The sequence below is a fragment of the Panthera pardus genome, unplaced genomic scaffold (genome assembly GCF_024362965.1).
Source record: "Panthera pardus isolate Hobbes unplaced genomic scaffold, ASM2436296v1 HiC_scaffold_24, whole genome shotgun sequence".
NCBI lineage: Eukaryota > Metazoa > Chordata > Mammalia > Carnivora > Felidae > Panthera > Panthera pardus.
In genome coordinates this window covers 34,029,204-34,038,392 of record NW_026526810.1, presented here as the reverse complement: position 1 = coordinate 34,038,392, position 9,189 = coordinate 34,029,204, and the positions used below count along the sequence as shown (strand labels likewise).

The following is a 9,189-nucleotide window of genomic DNA, read 5'->3' as shown; positions in this document are numbered from 1 at the left end:
ACAGTGAAGCAATAAGGATTTTCCATTACAGTGTGGAAGCAGCCAGGAGTCCTGCCACTGAGGTACAAGGCATTAGACAAGGAAAATAAAAATAAGGACGAGGAAAGACCAAATTGTCAACATTTGCAGATGAACTGGTTAGACGCTGCGAACATTTCAAGAAAATTAGTTGGAAATTATGAGAGAATGTTTAATAGCTATCCCTGAAGAGCAGCCCTGGGTAGGAGACTTGCTTTTCTAAAACTGTCAATTTTTTAAAAAACAGGTATTATTTTGATAAGTTCTAAGCATGGAGCTAAAAAGTTTAATAAGGCAGCCAAATAATAAATAGGCAAGGGGTCCCTGGGTGTTTCAGTTGGATTTCGGCTGAAATCATGTTCTCACGATTCAGATAATGGAGATTGAGCTCCGCCCATGCCAGGCACAGAGACTATTTGGGATTCTCTCTCTCCCATTCCCCCACTCAAGAATGAGTTTGTGCTCTCTCAAATATTTAAAAAGTAGGCAAAAAACCAATTGCTTTACTATACATAGCAGAAGATCCTATTCACAGTAGCAGTAAAATCTTTATTGAAAAATATTTAAGACCTAGATGAAGAACATTATAAAACTTTATACAAGAACAGATTAAAAGTCTTAATAAACAGAGCCATGTCCTATTCTTGGATGGGAAGACCCAATATGAAATGGTAGAGATGTCAGTTATCCCCCAAATTATTCCCTAAGTTTATTCTAATTTGCTCAAAAGTTCTCCTGTAAGCAGAAAAATTCTTAAGAGGTGCTTAAAAAGTTTTTTAAGTGAAGATGAGGAAACAGGTTAGAGATGAGGTAGAAAATGTCCTAGATGTACTAATTTAGCAGGTACTAGTGCAGAAATGCTTATATATGGGAATTTATATAGCAAAGAAAAAAATTTTTTTTTAATTTTTTAACATTTATTTATTTTTGAGACAGAGAGAGACAGAGCATGAACGGGGGAGGGTCAGAGAGAGGGAGACACAGATTCTGAAACAGGCTCCAGGCTCTGAGCTGAGCTGTCAGCACAGAGCCCGATGCAGGGCTCGAACCCACGGACCGCGAGATCACGACCTGAGCCGAAGTCGACCGCTCAACCGACTGAGCCACCCAGGTGCCCCGCAAAGAAAAAATTTCAAATCAGTGCAGAAAAGAATTTAGTCAATAGATAGTGTGAGTGAAAATTAAAACATTAATTTCATCCCTAATTCCTGTGTTTTCTCAAATTAATACAAGGTTTCAAGATTTAGTATGAGGGGCACCTGGGTGGCTCTGTTGGTTAAGTGTCCAACACATGATTTCAGTTCAGGTCATGATTTCATGGTTGAGTTTGAATCCATTCGGCTCTGTACTGACACCGCGAAGCATGCTTGGGCTTTCTTTCTCTCCCTCTCTCTGCCCCTCCCCTGGTCTCTCTCTCAAAATAAATAATAAAAAAACCTTAAAAATTTAATATGAAAAATAAAACCACAGAACTCTATAGGCAAGCTTTTTTTTGGATCTTGTTGTAAGGGAGAGCTTTCACCAAGGCCAGAACCCATAAAGGAAAATATTCATAAATTTAACTGCGTAATGGTGAAAGACACCATAAACAAAGTGGAAAAGGAGATGACCTGTGAGAAAGAGTACTTGAGTAAAGTATACGAATAGGAAGAGAATTGCAAACAGTTGATTTAACATATGAAAATGCATTGTCTCACATATTCAAGAAAGTGCACATAAAGCAGAATTGTTCAAAATGACAAAGATAGGTAATATTCATTGTTAGTAAAGGTTTTGGAGAGTGGACACTCTCACATATTGGGGTCAATGTAAATTGCTGGTTTGGGAGGACAGTGATCATTTTCAGTGAGCATTTCCTTAAAAAGTAATTTTACTTGTGAATGTGGACAATGAAACCTGTAAAAAGATGTCCTTGAAGCATTCTTTGTTATTGCAGCGATCAGAAACAGTTTTATGTGCCCTCTAGTTTAATAAATTGTGAATTTAATAAATAATGCTATGTAGTAATTAAGAAAGATGTAAAGTTGATCAGTAGCCAGGCCACAGAAAGATAGCTACAGAGTACTATGGAATACTATCTATGGAAGTATGTTTATAGAATGATTCCATTTGTATAAAACAAAAAACATTCAGATGTACATTAAAATTCTTGAGCAGCATATCCCTCTGTTCACAGTGATTTCTTAGGGACAGGCATTCCAGAAGAAAGTGAACTAGGACTTCCTTTTTCATGCTCTTTTATGTTGTTTGGATTTTTTTAACCTATTCTATCACCTTCATAATTATATATTTGCTTTGGGGGAGTAAAAAAAAATGTGGATTAATTTAAACATACTTCCCAATTACTGTTTTGCTAAATTAAATTTATATAGTGCATAAAGGGGATCTAATAACGTCAACAAATCAGTTTTATTCCCTGCTCTCCATAGGGATGTATTTAACAGTTTAAATAATGTGGAAGACTGACACTTGTGAAATATATGCCCTGAAACCTTTGAGAATCTTAGGAGTTTCAAAAACCACCATGGCATATATTTTTTTTTGCTCATGAAATGCAGTAATGTACAAATGAAAAAAGTTTAAGCAGCTTCCTCAGATGGGAGGTGTGAAGGTAAGTAGAGAACAAAGCTTTGCTGAGATGTGAATGCTGGGTAGCTAGTAGACTGTTCACTGGCCATGTGATTCACTTCCACATACAAGCTTTGAGAAGTGAAATTTGTATTCATGCTGCTGCAAAATAGTAAACTGTAGTCATTTCAGGGTCATTCAGACTTTCCAGATAATTAAAACGGCAGGCATCAAATCTGTGAATGTCAGGGGTAGGCTGTGCCTAAGCAGTCTTTTTCTGTGAGAAATAATGACTGTATGCATGTATGTTTCAATAATAAAAGTTGAAGGACATTAAGAAAAGTGTGTATATTCATTGTAGAATTTAGCAAAGATTCAAAAGAATACAAAGGGGAAAATAAGTGACCCTTATAATTCGGTCCAGCAGTACCATGGTTAAGAGAATTTTTATTTAAAGACTGATATAAAAGCTGTTTTATAAAAAGGCAGCAGTTGGAAATTTAGAATTATTGTGGATTGTTACTGTTTTAACCCATAGAAGCCATTACAAATAGGCATTAGTTTTAAGGAGAGCTAAAAAGAAGCTTTTAAAACCCATATGGAGAGGACTATGTGGGTAGGTCTTTACTAATCCAACGAGGGTTTATAATGTTCCTTCTTTATTAAAACTAGAGGCTGCCCACGGACACGACAGTCTTCTGACTTTCTGATGCAGCTGTGACAATAAAGCTGCCTCAATGTCTGAGGGGTATAGCAGCAGGTGTGGGCTGTTGAGCTTGTAGCAAGAAAGAGGTGTGAGAACACAAGATGGCTTTGAGAGACAGTTGGGGCTACCATTTTAAAAACCGAATGTTTGAAAAACCAGATTCAGCTTGTATGGCTTACTAATGAATTGTTTAACGAGCCTTTTCTGTCTTCTGTTGTATTTTGGTTTATCATATATCAGTTATGCATAAATCAGTTATGGGACCACCTACTTAGGTCACCCTTTAAGTTTAAGCCTTTCAAAAGCAATGGAGCAAAACCTGGTCTTCTGTGCCCCTGTAGCTGTGGCACAGAGGCTAATTGCAAGCAGCTAGGCTGAATGTGGACTTCACCCAACAACGAGCCCAACCAAGGTGGCCTGAGGCATATAAAGGGCATGGGACCAAACTGTGCAGCATACCCACAGCAGGCAAAGTAGGTCATTGCAGCTCCCGGTGCTGAAGGCATATGCGGCTTACCCACAATAGTAGGTCACATGTAACCCACACAAAGGGCACCCCTGGAGGACCTGGTTTTGGTGACCTGAGGGGGGTGTTCTCTCCTACACAAGGCCACCACTTTAAAGACCAGGAGATGTAGCTGACCTACCTAATACATAGAAGCAAAAACACAGAGTTATAAAACATGAGTAGAGAGAGGAATATGTCCCAAATGAAAGAGCAAGACAAAATCACAGCTAAATGAAATGGTAATAGGCAATATGCCTGATAAAGAATTGAAAGTAGTGGCATAAATATACTCACTGGACTTAAGAGTGGATGAACTCAGAACTTAAAAATATAAAAACCAGTCAGAGGTAAAGAATTCAATAACTGAAATAAAAAATACATTAGAGGCCATCAGCAGCAGATTAGAGGATTCAAAAGAATATAGTCATCTGGAAGAGAGGGTAATCAAAAGCAACCAATCTAAATGGGGAAGAAAAAAGAAAAAAAAATGAGAATAGGTTAAGGGACCTCAGTGACATCATCAAGCATAGTGACATTCACTTTATAGAGATCTCAGAGGGAGCAAAGAGAGAAGGAAGCAGAAAACTTACTCTAGGGCAGAAGGAAATGACAAGATGTATTCAAAGTACTGAAAGGAAAGAACCCTGCAAACCAAGAATACTCAATCCAGCAAGGTAGTCATTCAGAATAGGAGGAGAGATAAAGAGTTTCCCAGACAAAAGTTAAAGGAATTCATCACCATGAAACAAGACTTTTAAGAAATGTTTAAGGAATTTTTTAAGTGGAAAGAAGAAGCCATAACTAAAAGGAAATTACAAATGGAAAAAATTTCACAGGTAAAAACAAATATATAGTAAATGTAGTAGATTAATCACTTAATGGAGGTTAACACACAAAAGTAGCAAAATAGATTATATCTACAAAAATCAGTCTAGGGATCAATAAAAAAAAGATGCAAAATCTATCATGTACATAATATGGAGGGGGAGTAAAAATGTAGTCCTTTTAGAACTTAAGGGACCATCAACTTAATATAGACTGCTAAACACATAAGATGTTATATATGAACCCAAGTGTTACCATAAATAAAAAACCTACAGTAGATACAGATACACAAAAAATAAAGGAATCCAAGCATAACACTAAATAAAGCCATCAAACTACCAGGGAAGAGAGCAAGAGAACAAGAAAGGAACAGAAAAACTACAAAACAACCAGAAAACAGTTCAAAGAATGATGCTTACTTTAAATGTAAATGGACTAAATGCTCCAATCAAAAGATATAGGGTGATGAAATGGATTTTAAAAAATCCAACTGTATGCTTCCAAGAGACTCACTTCAGACCTAAAGAAACATACAGACTGAAACTGAAGGAATGCAAACACATATACCATGCAAACAGAAGCAAACAAAACACAACACACACACACACACCCGAGGTAGCCACAGTTATATCAGACAAAATAGACTTTAAAACAAAGACTGTAGCATGAGACAAAGAAGGGGACTACATAAAGGGATCGATCCTACATGATCCTACATGAAAATACAATTGTAAATATCTGTGTGCCCCAAATAGCATCTCAACACATAAAGCAAATATTAACAGACCTAAAGGGAGTAATTGACAATAGTAATATCAGGGGACTTTAATACCCTACTTACATCAATGAATGGATAGGTTATCTAGACAGCAAATTAATAAAGAAACAATGCTTTTGAATGATACATTGGACCAGATTGGCCTAAAAGGTATATTCAGAGCATTATACTCAAAAACCAGTAAAATACGCATTATTTTCAAGTGCACATGGAACATTCTCCAGGATAGATGATGGTAGGCCACAAAACAAGTATATTAAAGTCATATTAAGTATCTTTTCCAAACATAATGAAACTACAAATTCATTACAAAAAAAAATCTTGAAAAAACACAGAACAGATGGAGAAACAACATACAACTAAACAACCATTGGGTCAGTGAAGGAATCAAAGCAGAAATAAAAAAATACATAGACACAAGTGAAAATGACATTAAGGTCCAAAATCTTCAGGACATAGCAAAAGCAGCTTTAAGAGGGAAGGTAATAGTGATGAGGCATACCTCAAGAAACAAAATTCTCAACCTAACTTACACCTAAAGGAGCCCGAAAAGAATAAATGAAGCCCAAAACTAGAACGAAGGAAATAAAAAAAAAAAGTAGATCGCTCAAACTAAGAGCAGGTTCTTTGAAAAGGTAATTGATAAACCTTTAGCCAGACTTATCAAGAAGAAGAGAGGACTCCCAGTAAATAAAATCAGAAATGAAGGAGACACAACAAATACAAAGGATATAAGAGAATATTATGCAAAGTTATATGCAACAAATTGAAAAACCTAGAAGAAAGGGGTAAATTCCTGGAAACTTAGAATCTTTCAAAACTGAACCAGGAAGAAATAGAAAATTTGAACAGATCAGTTACTAGTAATATAATTGAATCAACAATTAAAAAGAAAAACTAACACAAGTCCATGACTAGATGACTTAACATATGAATTCTATCAAGCATTTAAAGAAGAGTTAATACCTGTTTTTCTCAAACTATCCCCAAAAATAGAATAGGGAGGAAAACTTCCAAATTCATTCTACAAGGCCAGCATTAACCTGATAACAAAACCAGACAAAGATACAAAAACAAAGATACAAAAAACAAAAACAAAACACCAACTATAGGCCAGTATCTCTGATGAACATAGAACCAAAAATAATAAAGTAGTAGCAAACCAAATTCAACAATACATTAAAAAAAAAAAAAAAACACTCACCATAATTAAGTAGGATTTATTCCAGGGATGCAAGGGTGGTTTACTACTCGCAAGTCAATCAGTGTGATAGATCACATTAACAAGAAAAAGGACAAAAACCATATGATTATCTCAAAAGATGCAGAAAACGCATTTAACAAAATACAACATCCATTCATGATAAAAACTTTCAACTAAGTAGGTTTAGAGGGAATATACCTCAACATAATAAAGGTCACATATACAAACCCACAGCTAACATAGTACTCAATAGTGAAAAAGTGAGTACCTTTTCTCTAATATCATGAACAGGACAAGGATATCCACTCACCATTTTTATTCAATATAGTACTTGAAGTCCTAACTGTAGCAGTTGGACAAGAAAAAGAAAAGGCATTCAAATTGGTAAGGAAGAAGTAAAATTGTCATTATTTGTAGATGACATGATAGCATATATAGAAAACCCTAAAGACTCCACCAAAAAACTCGTAATGAAGAAGCAGAAAGAAAATCCTGCAGCAAAAAGATACATACCTAGGAATAAATTTAACCAAGTGAAAAATATATACACTGAAAACTGTAAGACATTGATGAAAGAGATGAAACATGATACAAAGAAATGGAATGATATACCATGCTCATGGGTTGGAAGAGTATTGTTAAAATGTCCATACCACCCAAAGCAATCTACAGGTTGAATGTAAATCCTATCAAAATACCACTGGTATTTTTTATAGAAGTAGAACAATCCTAAAATTTGTATGAAAGTACAAAAGATTGCCAAAGCCATCATGATAAAGAATAAAACTGGAGGTATCACAATCCCACACTTCAAAATATACTACGAAGCTATACTAATCAAAATAGTGTGGAACTAGCACAAATAGACTTGGAGATAATGGAAGAGACTCAAGAGCCCAGAAATAAATTCACAACTATATAGTCAGGTAATCAGCAACAAAGGAGGCAAGAATATACACTGAGGAAAAGACAGTCTTTTCCATAAATAGTGTTGGGAAAATTGGACAGCTACTTGCAAAAAAGCGAAACTGGACCGCTTTCTTACACTATACACAAAAATAAACTCTAAATGGATTAAAGACCTAAATGTAAGACCTGAAACCATAAAACTCCTGAAAGAAAATACAGGCAGTTATCTCTTAGACATCACCCTTAGCAACATATTTATGGATAGGTCTCCTCAGGCAAGGGAAACTAAAGCAAAAATATAGTAATAGGACTACACCAAAATAAAAAGGTTCTGTACAGCAAAGGAACCAACAGAACAAGAAGGCAGCCTACTGAATGGGAGGAGATATTTGCAAATGATAAATCCCATAAGCGGTTAATAGCCAATACACATACACACACACACACACACACACACACACACACACACAACTTGACACCAAAAAAAATCCAAGTAAAAAATCAAGATGAATAGACATTTTTTTCAAAGAAGACATACAGATGGCTAGACATGAAAAGATGCTCAACGTCACTAATCAAGGAAATGCTAATCAAAACCACAATGCGGTATTACTTCATACCTGTCAGAATGGCTAGTAGCAAACAGAAAAGAAATATCAAATGTTGGCAAAGATGTGGAGAAAAGGGAATCCTAGTGCACTGTAGGCAGGAATGTAAATTGGTGCAACCTACTGGGGTAAACAGCATGGAAATTCCTCAAAAAAAAATTAAAAATAGAAATACCATATGATCCAGTAGTTCCACTGCTGGGTATTTATCCAAAGAAAATGAAAACACTAATTCCAAAAGATATATCCACCCCTGTGTTTACTGCAGCATTATTTACAGTAGCCAAGATGTAGAAGCAACCCAAGTATCCATCAGTAGATGAATGGATAAAGAACGTGGGATAGATATATATACATGATGTATATTAGTCATAAAAAAGAATGAGATCTTGCCATTTGGGACAACATAGATGGACTCAATAAGGAAACATTGGCCTTAAATGACACATTAGACCAGATGGACTTAACAGATATGTACAGAACATTTCATCCAAAAGCAAAAGGATGTACATTCTTCTCAAGTGCACATGGAACATTCTCCAAGATAGATCATCTGTTAGGCCACAAAAGAAGTCTTAATAAATTTAAGAGGATTAAAATCATATCAAACATCTTTTCTCACCATAGGAGTATGAAACTGGACATCAATTATGAGAAGAAAACTGGAAAATCCACAAATATTTGGAGATTAAATGACATGCTACTGAACAACCCAATAGGTCAAAGAAGAAATTAAAAGAGAAATTTAAAAAATGCCTTATGACAAATGAAGCTGGAAACAAAACATACTAAAACTTAAGGGCAAAAGCAGTTCTAGGAGGGAAGTTCATAGTGATAAATACCTACCTTGAGAAACAAGAAAAATCTCGAGTAAACAAAATAACTTTACACTTTAAGGAATGAGAAAAAGAACAAAGCCCCAAGTTAGTAGGAGGAAGGAAATAACAGAGATTGGAGTGGAAATAGATGAGACTTTAGACAACAGAAAAAAATCAATGAAATAGCTGGTTCTTTGAAAATATAAAATTGACCGACCTTTTGCCAGAGTCATGGAGACAAAGACAG

General features: G+C 35.5%; 1 protein-coding gene across 7 annotated transcripts in view; it reads left to right on the top strand.

The window, feature by feature from the left end:
• The window catches only part of USP3 (ubiquitin specific peptidase 3), a 106,452-nt gene that overhangs the window by 84,287 nt on the left and 12,976 nt on the right, over positions 1 to 9,189 (top strand). The window lies entirely within an intron of this gene.